General features: G+C 36.2%; 1 long non-coding RNA gene across 3 annotated transcripts in view; it reads right to left on the reverse strand.

Annotated features, from left to right (window-relative positions):
- Positions 1 to 13,466, reverse strand: part of LOC116666337 — a 175,226-nt gene that overhangs the window by 102,632 nt on the left and 59,128 nt on the right. For all 3 annotated transcript variants that reach the window (XR_004323135.1, XR_004323134.1, XR_004323136.1), the window contains one exon: positions 1,570 to 1,813. This is a non-coding gene — a long non-coding RNA (uncharacterized LOC116666337). The remainder of the gene's footprint in view (positions 1 to 1,569; positions 1,814 to 13,466) is intronic.

Below are 13,466 nucleotides of genomic sequence, written 5' to 3' on the forward strand. Positions count from 1 at the left end.
CAAACAGTTCGATTCTAGGTACATACCCAAAAGAACTGGGAACATGTCCATACAAAAACCTGCACACACATATTCACAGCAGCACTATTCATAATAGCCCAAAAGTGGAAACAACCCAAATGTCCATCAAATGATGAATGAATAAACAAAATATGGTATATCATGCAATGGAATATTATTTGGATGTAAAAAGAAACAAAATAGTGATACAAACTGCAACATGGATCAAAGTTGAACACATCATGCTAACTGAACGAAGCCAGACACAAAAGATCACATATAATATGATTCCACTTACATGAAATGTCCAGAACTGGCAAATCTGTGGAGGCAGAAAGGTTGCCAGAGGATGAGAAAAGAGGGGAATTGAGAGTAACTACTAATATGTATAGGGTTTCTTTTTTGGGGTGATGGAAATGTTCTGGAATCAGATGGTGGTGATGGCTGCACACATTGTAAATATACTAAACACCACCAAGTGTACATTTTAAATAGTTAAAATAGTACATATTATGTTCTGTAAATTTTATCTCAATTCATTTTTAAGCTACCAGTCTGGGAACTAGACCCCAATCCCACTAGGGAAGCCTGGGATCCTGTGTACAGTCCGCAGCTCAGAGTTATCTCATCCAAGAGATAAGGAAGCTGGGGTATTTGTGTACTAACTCTCGTCAGTCCGTGACTGAAGGCTGCTTTTAGGGAACATTAATTCCCTGCACTTCTGGGAAAAGAGAAAGTCCTTAGGCAAAGAAATGTCAGAGCTGACAGCTGACAGTCAGGTCAGTGTGTCCTGAAAGGTACAGGCAAGGAGGTTTGGGCAGTGGACCGACAATCTGCTGTTCTTTCACCAAGCTGTTTTAGGATTAAATAAGAAAGTCTGTGTAAAAGGCTTTGCAGTGCTAGACACAGAGAAAGCACTCAATAAATGTGTTATTTTTACAAAAGACCATATGGTTAAATACTTTGATCCAAACGCATAGTCAATGTAAGGTGGAGCTAGGATTCACACAGCTCTCTCTGTGCAGCCTGATCTTTCATATAGAGAATTATATTAGCCAGACATTCACTGACCAATCTTGCAAGCACATCTCAGACAGCATCGTGTCATCATGGCATTCAGAGGCTGTAATAAGCATCTTTCCTCTCTCTGCTCCCCCTTCTGTGCCCTCAGTGGGGGAAGCAGCTGCTTTTCTCACAAAGGCCTTGAGGGCTGATGTTACTGCCTGCTCAAGTTCCCGGGTCTGAATATTGTGTGGTTTATTGTGCAGTCGCTTAATTGAGATTCAAAGCTTGCACATTGCTGACAATTCTGAGTAAAGGACAAAGACATACAAACACCTGAGACTGCAGGAGCAGCAGGGCAACCCTGTGCCCACTCACGTATTGGTCGGGCTGGTCTCCTCCGGAATCATCTGATTCCAGTTGGCTCAACCTCTGCTGGAGGCAAAAACTAGCAGAAACACTAGAGCAAAACAGGAATTTCTTCCTAGAATGCCCTACAAGAACTCCCACCCGAGGACACGCCAGAGGGGTGACATGAGGATCGGGGGCTGCAGAGCCCATTCCTACCTGATCAGGTAGTGGCTGATAACCATGTCGAAGTAGCTGTAGCATTGTAGCATTGTTCACATGGCCGTACTGGTCATTGTCCTGCCACCTCGTCTGGGTGGGCAAGAAGTACCCACAGGCTGCATGGTGCCAATGACAATCAACTCACCGGCTCTCTGACGATGTAGTCAAGGAACGGACTTTCCTAGGAAGCAGCCTGGAAGCCCAAGAGGTCACAGTTGGTGGTTGCTGCCTTGGAGAGTACCTTCAAGAAAAAAAGCAACAGAGGATAAGAATGGCCTTCACAAATCTTGATTTTAGTTTTACAAAAACAATTGCATTAAATTTTGGCCATTGGTTTCAAAAGGAAATTAGATTTGGGGGTTTTTGACTAAGAAATAAATCTTCCCTGATAACTGACGTCCTTGCCACACACCTATTTACTTTTAAAATGACTCCTTAATTACAAGGCACACACTGACAGAAACAAGTCTGAATTTGACCATTAGGATTTTAAGAATATTTTTATGGAGGTACTCTGTTCCACAAAGTATTTCAAGGAGGGTGCTGTTTCTGACAAAATCTGTAACACCACTAAGGGCATAAAGATAGAGCTTAGGCAACCAGTATAAATAAAATGTTTACCAGAAAATATTATCAATTGGGCCCATCAACTATAAAGTTTCTTTAAGTGTATTAATTTTCTTTTAGAACAAAAGTAATGTCCTATGGAAAATGTGTAGATTATGCACAAAAGGGAAAAACCTAACAACCCACCAGTGCCAGCTGTTAACTCCTCTATGTGCATTATTCCAGTCTTATATTTTATATATCTGTGTATACATTCTTAAATGGGAGCACCCTGCTCATGTTGCTTTATAATCTCTCGTGCTTAACAATACTCTCTATTGTTAAATAGTGTCTAAATATGCTTAAATTCTCTCTTATATCACTTGCGATGTTGAATTCCGTTATATTCCATTGTATTGAAACACCACAATTTATCAAATATTCTACTGTTGCATATTGAGGATTTTGATTCCAATTTTAACTAGGATTGAAATCTTTGTATTAATAAACCTTCACATACATCCACAATTATCTTCTTAGGATAAATACTCAGAGGCAGAATTGCAGGGTCAAAGGACAAGTGAGTTAAGGATTTTGATATAAATTAATGCCCTCCAGAAAGGTGGTACCAATTTATACTCTCCCCAGTGGTATATGAGCAGGCCAATTTCCTTGTCAATTTTAAAATGCTTTGTCAATTTGACTGTGTTCTCTCATTTCCATACAAATTTAATGAAATGTGCTAAGTGGAAAGACGACTGCTGCTACTAACTATGATGGAATAACCAGCACAGAATAACCCCTCTGTCTGAGAACCACCACCAAAGCCAGACGAAACGTAAAAGAAGAGCTGTCTGAAGGTGTGAAGAAATAACCAAGGCAGCAGGACTTTACAGGCTGCAGCCCCGGGGACAGGGTGACACACTTGCCACTGCCGTTTCTCACCAGGGCATCTGCCAGCCAATTCACCGCGAGGGGAATAAAGGCTGAAGAGATAACAGCAGCCCAGCGCTTGCAGTGGCCTTGCTGTGTTGGGAGAGTTGCCAGAAATCGAAAAGCCGACATCCTGGAGAAGAGTGAGCTGCAGAGAAGTCAGCCTAACAGGGCAAACTCCCCTCCGGGCCTTTGCTGACTCTTCAGCCTCACATCTTCTGTGAAAACAAAGAAACCGGCAGAAGCAACTGTACACAGCCGAAATCTCAGGAGGGCCCAAAAATGAGCTTTCAGAGGTGCCAAGGAGGAAGGCAGAGACCCCAGACTTTCAGTTTCAACCCAAGAAAGGCTACTCCCTTAGAATGAAGGCAAACCTTAAACTGACCAGCCTCAGTCAAGGTTATCCACCCATACATCATCTGTCAGCTAGCAGAAAATGAAATCATCTCTGAAGGGAAATGACACCATCCAGAGCCTCCACAACATTTTATCCACAAAGGCTGGCATTCAGTCAAAAATACCAGGCTTATCAGGAAAGAGGAACAAAAGAGTTCTAAAAAATAAAATAAAAATAGTCCCAAAGACTCACATGGATTTAAAAATAACTACGATTAACGTACATTACAGATAAATGGCTAATATCCATCCCCAACACACAAAGAACTCTAAAACTGAAGGGGCGAAAGATGAAAAACACAACAGAAAAATAAGCAAAAGTCACAGACAATTCACAAATAAAGATTTTTAAATGATCTTGAAACATATGAAAAAAATGGACAACTTCAGTCATAAGAGAAATTATAACTGCAAATTATAACTGTGCTGAGATACCATTTCTCAATGATTAGATTTGGTAAAAGTTACGAAGCTTGACAGCATGTTCTCTTGACAGAGTCATGAGGAAAGAGACTTTTTTACATTCTTTGCTGGTGGGGATGTCCTCCACACCTTTGTGGGAGGAGGACTTGACAGTATCTAACAAAAACCACAGGTGAGTTTACCTTTTGAATTACATCTAAGAATTTTCCTTGAAGATACACCTTCAAGAATGTAAAAAAATATACAGGGTACACTATTTGTAAATGAAAAACACTGGGAAAAATACATAGGTTGAATGAACTATGGTATATTCACACAATGGTGTATCATGCAGCTGTAAATAAAAACTAAAGATGTGATATGGAGTGATTTCCAGGATATACTTGCTGCCAATCAATAAAAGCAAAGTGCAAAAGAGCATATATAGTATGATACTTCTGTGTAAGAAAGAAGAGGAAGAAAGATAATACAAATGTATTTATTGATATTTACAAAAAGAAAGTCAGGAAGGTTGCACCAGAAACTCGTAAGGGTGCATTAAGGTGCATCAGCTGGGGAAGGGGAAGTAACACTCCTCCAAATACAGATTTTTGTGTAATTTTGAGTTTTGAAAGCATGTTAATGCTTTGCATGCTCACACAAAATGATGATGATGATGATGATGATGATGATGATGATGATGAAGTAAAATTAACAATGATGGAAGGGAAAGAAACCTAAAATGGAATATAAACAGGAACAAGCGAGATTAACTATAATTCAAATGAATAACCTAATCACACTGAAGGGGAAAATAATTACTTTTGAATACAGAGGTTTTTATTACAAACCCTCAGTATAAAGACAAAAATCTTTTAACAAGTACCAAACACTGGTCAGTTGGTATAATTTTTTATAGTGCTAGGGTTAGCAATTTTGAAACGCTTTCTGTGAATCTAAGACTGGGCAAGTGAGTAAATATACTGAGGATAATGTGAGCCAGGGTTCTTACTTGGGAAAAGGACTTACAAATACAGAACAGAGAAAGACTAAAATGAGCCTTCTGGTGTTAGATTAGATCTGGGAACTTGAATATGAACTCCTTGATGAGAGACAGAGACAGAGATTTCTGAGCCTGTCTGAGCCTAGACACAGTGGCACTGCAGGCGAAAATGAGCACACTGAGCATCCAGATCTTAGCTTCTAAATACCCATCTCCACAAGAAGGAACCAGGGCTCCTTGAAGAAATGACTGATTCCATTGCTGGCGTGGATAAAGTAAAAGGTGATCTCTGAGTATCTTGTTTTGCCAGAGAATAAAGAAATGTTCAAAGAATGATGGGCATGTCAAAAGTTCATAGGAGCCTGCTTGAGTGGGTTCCCTATGGCCAAATCTGGAACAGTTGAGCATCAAATTAAAAAAATAAGACCAATGGATTATAACCTTTTGAATTAAATAAGAATCCTTAAGTCTACTAAATTAATAACTGGAGGTGAAGGAAAGTTATCCCTTACATAAGTTTGCCAAGTAATAAATGTAAAAAGGATAACAGAATGAGAAAAGCATCATTTTGCAAATATCATAATAATAACTGATTCAGCCAAGAATCATTGATGGACACTAAAACATACTGGATACAAATTTGGTGAGTAGCAGATTAGTTGCATTGTCCCAAAGTATTTCCCCACAAATTATTTATTCATTACAAATTAATAATAGTAATTTTATGGCAGCTCATACTGGTAATACATCTCCTTATCCAAGATATCAAAGTTAATATCACTAATAATGAAATTAACATCATATGCCTCCTGAGATGATGGACTGAGAAGGATGCAACATTGCTTTTGTGTTATTTCTGTCAACAATGCAATACCTGAATCTAATCGTGACAAAACACCAGAGAATCAAAATTAAAGAACAGTCTACAAAGTAACTGTTCTGTACTCTCTAAAAATATCAGGGTCGTGAAAGACAAAGGGAGAAGAGTTGTTTCAATTAAAGGAGAGTAAACAGCCATGACAACTAAATGCAATGCATGATCTGAGATTATATACTAGACCAGGGAAAAGATGTTGCTATAAGGGACATTATTGGAATAACTAATAAATTTTTTAGACTATAGATCATAGTATTGTATCAACATTAAACTTCCTAAATTTGAATTTGTACTTTAGTTATATAAGAGAAATTCCTTGTGTTTACTAGATACAAACTGAGGAATTTAGGAATAAAGAAACATGGTATCTGCAACATCTTGCCAAATGGTTCAGAAAGAAATAGTGTGTTGGGTGGGTGGGGAGTGGATAATACATGTGCATGGAGGGGAAGATGACAAAGGAAATGAGGAAAGAAATGTAAAAAATTGGTGAATCCAGGTAGAAGATATGCAGTAATGCTTTGTACTATTCCTACAAGATTTCTGTAAATTTGAAATTAAAAAAAAATTCAAGTTACCTCCAAAAAGCTATCATTAACATATTCAAAAAAAAGATTTTAAAATGGATAATGTTACCAGAGCATTGGAATCTATGAAATACAATTATTATACTATGAATTCAATAGACAGGTTAAACAAGACTAGTCACAGAAGGGGGAACTAATTAACTGGAAGATAAATCAGTCTAAATATTCAGATTGAAGCACAAACATATAAAAGATTTAAAATACAAAATAACATAAGCAACAGATAGGACACCACTTTTTAAAAAAGTAACAAGTATTATAATTAAAGTTCTAGATAGACAGGAGAAAGATAATGGATAAGAAGCAGTATTTGAAGAGACACTGGCAGAAATTTTCCCCAAACTAAAAGACATGAAGCCACAGATTCAAGAATCACTATGAATCCAAGCTGGATAAATTAAAGAAAACCAAACATAAGAAAACAGCTGAAAAAGAAAGATAAAGACTATGAAAATCTTAAGCAAAAAGAAAAGACACTTTACCTTCAAAGCAACAACAATAAGCTGACTTGTTCAATGGGAACAATAAAAGAAGACAAAAGAGTGGCAACTTTAAAATTCTTAAGTAATTGCAGAGCTAAAATTCTACACCCAGAAGAAATATCCTTCAAAAATGAAAGCAAAATAAACAATGATTTTAACAAAAACAGAGAATTTATCCCCAGCAGACCTACACTAGGAAATGCCAGGCTGGTTTAACATTTGAAAATCCATCAATATAGTTTAGCCCCATTAACTAAATAAGAAAAGTTATATAGTCACTAAATATATGAAAAAAAAAAGCATGTGATGAAATTCAATGCCCATTCATGATGTTTAAAAATCCTAACAAAGCAGGAATAGAAGGAACTGCCTTAACTAATAAAGAATATCTTTTTAAAAAATCTATAGTAAATATATGAATGGTAAAATAGTGAAAGATTTCCTACTGAAATTGATAATGAAATCAGATGTCTGCAATCACTTCTATTAAACTTTGTACTGTGGCCCAAAGAAAAGAAATTTATTTTTTTATAATGATTTTTTAATTGAATTATAGTCAGTTTACAATGTTGTGTCAATTTCCAGCATAGAGCACAATTTTTCAGTTATACATGAACATACATATATTCATTGTCGCATTCTTTTTCGCTGTAAGCTACCACCAGATCTTGTAAGAAAAGAAATTTAAATTATTTTTTCTTAATTTTAGGGGAAAAAAGTCACCCTTGTTCACAGATGATATGTGTATACGAAAAATATTCAAGATCATCTACAAATAAACTATAAAGAATTAAAAAGTTAATCAACAAAGTCCCTTAAAAATCATGCTTAAAAATCAATTGTATTTCTAGATACTAACAATAAACAATTGAAAAATAAAATTAAAACAATACAATTTACATTAGTATAATAGAAACTATCTAAGAGTATCTCATATCAAAAACACCAGATACCTAGGAACAAAACTAATCAAAAATGTGCAAGACCTTGTGCATTGAAAACTACAAAATATTGCTAAGAGAAAAGAAGAATGACATAAAGGGAGGGAAGTACCATATCCACGGATTGAAAGGCTACATGTTGGGAGGATATAAGTTCTCTTCAGTTGATCTGTAAGTTCAATGCAATTCTAATCAAAATCCCAGCATGCTTTTTTATGAAAACTAATAAATTGATTATAAATTTTACATGGACCTGTAAAAGACTTAGAACAGTCAAAACAAACATGAGAAAAGAATAAAGTTGAAGAACTTACATTATCAAATACCAAGATTTATTATAAAGTGTAGGGTAATTAAAACAGTACATTGGTACAGGATAGACAAATATATTGATGAAACAACAGATGGTCTAGGAAACAGGCCACCACCTAATTTATGAAAAAGGTGCCACTGGAATCCAATGAGGGAAAAGATAATATTTTTAATAATTTATATTTTTAATGAAACTTTATCCCACCCCAAAGCATGGACACAACTCAATTCCATATGAATTAAACACCTAAATGTAAAAGGAAAAACAGTGAAGTTTCTAGGAAGTAATACAGGCTACATATTAACATTGGGGTAAGCAAAATAATCTCTTAAAACAGCACACAAAAATCACTTATTATAAAGGAAAAGATTAATACATTTCATGTCTTTAAAATTAAGAACTTATGTTTATCAAAGGACATCAGTAAGGTATACAGTACATATATATAACCAAAAAGAATTCATATCCAAAATATGTAGAGAACTCTCACAAATCAGTGAGGGAAAAAAACAGACAACCCAAATTAAAAAGAAAAGAAAGTTACAGACTTGAATAGGCACATAATGAAAAAGCATATCCAAATGGCCAATAAGTGTAATAAAAGGTGCTAAGCTAAGTATCATTAGCCATCAAGGAAATGTAAATTAAAACCACAGTGATTTCACTTTTAAACCCCTCATAATGGCTAACATTTTATTTTGTTGATGAGGATGTGGGGTAACTAGAACTTTAATTCTTTGCTGGGGGAAGTGTAAATTGGTAGATAGAATTTAGAAATGTTTCACAACATCTACTAAAATTGCACAACTGCATATCTTATGATCCAGCAATTCCACTCCTTGGTATATAGCCAATAAAAATGCATATATATGTCCCCCCCAGAACACATACAAGAATATCCATAGCAGTATTGCTCATAATAGCCCCAAACTAGAAACAACACAAATATTCATCAACAGTAGAATGGATAAATAAAAAATGGTGTATATATATATATATATATAACAGAATATATATATATATATATAACAGAATACTACACAACCTTGAAAAATGACTTTCTGCTACACACAGTCACATTAATAAGTCTCACAGACATAATTTTGAGGGAAAGAAGCCAAACGTAAGAGCAACTGCTATACGATTCTATATATATAAAGCTCTAAAACATCAGCAGTAATCTATAGTAATAGAAATCAGAATGATGGTTACTTTTGGGTGGGGGATAATGACAGGGAAGGGGAATAAAGAAGGCTTCTGCAGGATTAGTAATGTTCTACACCTTGGTCTTGGTGGCATTTACATGGGTATATTACTTTGTAGAAATTCATCAAGCTTCTTTCATCAATAAATGTGGTATACTTCAATTAAATTTTTTCCCCAAAAGTGTGCAACACTTGTGAAATTATGTGATTACACTAAATTTCTAGCATCCAGGACAGTTTATTAGTTTATTTTTCATTTGTTTATATACAGGGAATTTATCTCTTGTGCGTTCACCCTAATAAAAACTCAGAAAACTTGAGGGAGTCAAGTGTCTTCTTTATCCACATAAGGCCTTGTTATATTGGTTGCTTTGTGGATATGTGCATAATTATACAGCCCTAGGCAGGCATTGATTAAGATGGACTTTAACTCTTACACAGTAGGAGAGCAAGTAATTACTTAGAATCTTTGATGACCTGAAAATAAACTACCAAGTGACATTTAAAAAGAGAAGGTTCTTAACTTACACATCTTTACATCAAGCTTTCCTAAGGAATCAGCCGTCATTGTCTGTACCTCTTGGTAACACAAAGGCTAATAATATCCACTTGAGCACACACACAAATCTCAAAACTGAAGAGCACTCTGCATGATAGTGAGTACCAGTTGGCATTTTGATTGACCACTAAGAGAAAGGAGAGGGAAGTCATCTTTTATAACCATTTTAAAGAACTGTATTATGAAGAAGCAAAGCACACTGGCATAATCCAAAGGAAATCAATTTTGACATCTGCATCACAAATACTCAGATTTTACAAATAATATTAAGGGCACTCTAAATCGCCTTTGGGAATGTGCCTTGACTCAACAAAGTCACCACAAAACGGGCACTTTCCTGAAGTCTAAGTGTGTGGGGGAGGAGGATCCTGCCATGCAAAGAAATTCTCAGGAAGCTGTGAAGATATTAGCTATTTTACTCAATTTATTCCAAGCTGAAACATAATAGTACATTATAAATCTGTTTTGATTTTACTTAATCTAATGAAAAAATGTTCATCTTTTTGATAAGTGCTCATTAGCCATTTTTTTCTGACATAAACAGACAAGAAAGATGTTCTTGTGCTGCATTTAAAACGCAACTCAGCTAATTACAGTGCAATGACTCAAAGAACAAAATCAATGCACTGAAGTTTCTCACTTGAATTGTCTTTATAGTTGACTTAAAAAATCTAACAAAAAAAATTTTAAAGGGCCCCAGCAGGGTGTTTTACACTTAGGTTGAATAATGTTTAAGTAAACAAAGGCTAAAGTCTAGCACATTATATAAATTTTTAAATTTTCTGATGTCAATTGCTCTCTAGGAACAATCGCTGGATTTACCAACAAATGGATATTTGCTGGGGGCCGGGGGATGCTCTCTTTTTTAAAAGTGGTGATAAATTTGCATAAGGAATTCATTCTATTTTACCCAGTCCCTTGTGAGACCCAGAGCCCACATGTTGATCATCCCTGGTCATGGTTAGAACCAGAAGAGGGCCAGAGAATAACATGAAGATGAGTGATCATTTAAGAATCAAGCCTATTTATAGGCCAGGTTTATGCCCAGGACTTCTAGGAATATCAGATGTTTTGGGCTTTTTGAATCATAGAGTATTAATCTGTTGAAAGATTATCCTGAAAGAGTCTAACAGAATTAATGCCATTTTCTAAAATGCTTGATTTATGCTCCAGGAAGAATTTTAACTAGAGTAATCTGACACTTTGGGTATCTTATATCTGGCTATGAATCAAATAATCATTTCATTGATTTTTTAAATTTATTTTTATTATAAAATATATTTACCTGAGACTAGAAACTTCAGAAATTATTTTAGCTCTAGGATGCATAAATTATGCAGATTGTATGCAAACTTCCAGGCAAAACATCAGAGGAGTAAGTAAAATTACTTAAATATGTCACTTCTTCCTACCGTTTCTATGAGGTCAGTATTTAAATGAATACATGCAACTTTTAAAAGGCTCATTTGAATGAACAAACAAGAGAACAGTCTAGTATGAACTCGTCTGATGATGGTTGTCAGAGTCACCTTCATGAATGATTCTGCTAGCATTTCATAGTCTTTAGACATTGGATACTAAGAAAAAACATACATCTTGTGTCCAGCAGGAATTCCAATTGCTCTCACCCTTGTTAAGAAAATGGCTATCCTTCATTAACAAAGCTGTAAACACAGCAGAACCTCCTTAAAGCAAAAATGCATAGCGTGGAGGTCAAGAATTCCGGGTGGAAAAGACAGAAATTCAAGTCTCAACTCCACCCCCTGCTCTTCAAGGGAAACTGAGCAAGATTCTTCACTTCTCTAAGATGCAAAAATGAATAAATGTCAAGGGAAAGAATACCTACATTGCTGTTATGAACATTCAGTAAGATGATAGGTGGAAAGCACTTAACACAGGGCCTGACACATCTTCAGGGTTCAGAAACTTAGCTGAGATTAATGAATCATCGGTAGGAATGAGTCTCGGGGAACTTTCCGGGAGTGAGAAGCCACTTTTCTTCCTGTGTCATTTTCAACATTCCTGGCTGGTCTGGAATAAAATCGCAGACCATTTCCCTACACTAACTGGCTGGTTTCAAGCATCAAACCTACAACCTTGACCTTGTTATTATCACCCCAGCACATCCAGCTCTCTCTATTAGACCTCACCCCAAAGTGTCAGCATTTAAAAGAAATGTAGTACATGGTACATGTGGTCATTATGGGTCATCAGAAAACAACACCTTTTCTAAAATTCTACTCCTGGGTTGATATATCTATTAATATTAATTTGACACATAGGAGAAGTTTACCAATTTATTAAGTATTGGAATGGGCCATATTTACTTTACTCTGATCTTATCTAAAGCAAATGAAACCATCAGTGCTCTATACATGCTTATCAAGGCTGACCAGAATACCTCATTCCTCCCCATCAATATAAAAATTTAGTAGTCAACCATTATTGAATGCTTATTAAGTCCTAAGAAGTGTGTGAAACTCTTTAATAGACTATCTATCGCATTTAATTCTCAAACAATTCTAGACAGTAGGTACAGACATCATTTCTTTCATCATTAGGAGAGTGAGACTTAGAGAGGTTAAGCAACTTATTTAAGGCCATGCAGCTAGTAAGTGATGGAACTAGGATTCAAATTCAAGTTGGTCTGACTCCAAACCTCATAATCTTTATCATAAAACCATAACACCAGAAAGAAGTTACAAAGATTATCAGCAAACGCATCCAGGGGCATTCACATCAGCAAGAATTAATTCCGATGGGGGTCACAATTGGACACCAATTAAGTGTTATTCTTTCTACCTTGGGGTCACCTGGACACTGCCTAGCAAGTTCATTCTTTCATTTATTATTTCCTGACCTGGAGTCTCAGGTGCTTCTCCCAGGCCTCATCCAGAGCCCAGGGACATCCACTACAAGTCCTTTCCTCAACTGCCGTGCTTTGGACAAGAACAATGGACTTAGAAATGAAGGAAGTAAGATTTTCTATATTTTATACAAGTTAATCAAGTTCTCTCCAGCCTGTTCTTTGGGCACTATTGCCGCCTGCAATTCCACAGCGTTAAACAACACATATGAGGGGTTTCACAACCTTCCTCAGTTTACCAGACCATTCCATTGTTCTCCACCACAGACCCTAATTTCCAACATTGCTGAGAAACACTCAGATTTTCCCAACACATGGGGCTCCTTCTCACCCCCTATACTGTGCACAAGCTGTTCCTTCTACACAGCATGCCTGTTCACCTTAGAATATCCATCACCATGTACCACCCAGCTCAAACATCACCTTCTTTATTATATCCTCCCTAATCATTCCTCTCTCACTGTCTACAACCTTGAATAATTCACTCATTCTTTCAACAAACTATTCCTGGAGTTGGGACAGATTAGTGAACAAACAGACCAATATCTCTGCCCTTGGGAAGCTGACAGTTTTGTGGTGGGAGACAGACAGGGAAAATAGATGTAATAATTGAGCAAATTATACAGAATGTTATAAGCTGATAAGTGGCATGAAAAGAGATGGAGTAGGGTAAGGAGAGTGAGGATGAGGGTTTCCAGGGGAGGGCTGCACACAGGAGGAGTTGCAATTAAAAACAGTGGTCAAAGTAGAGCCAATTAAGAAAGTGACAAAGAACACGCATAAG

The sequence above is a fragment of the Camelus ferus genome, chromosome 10 (genome assembly GCF_009834535.1).
Source record: "Camelus ferus isolate YT-003-E chromosome 10, BCGSAC_Cfer_1.0, whole genome shotgun sequence".
NCBI lineage: Eukaryota > Metazoa > Chordata > Mammalia > Artiodactyla > Camelidae > Camelus > Camelus ferus.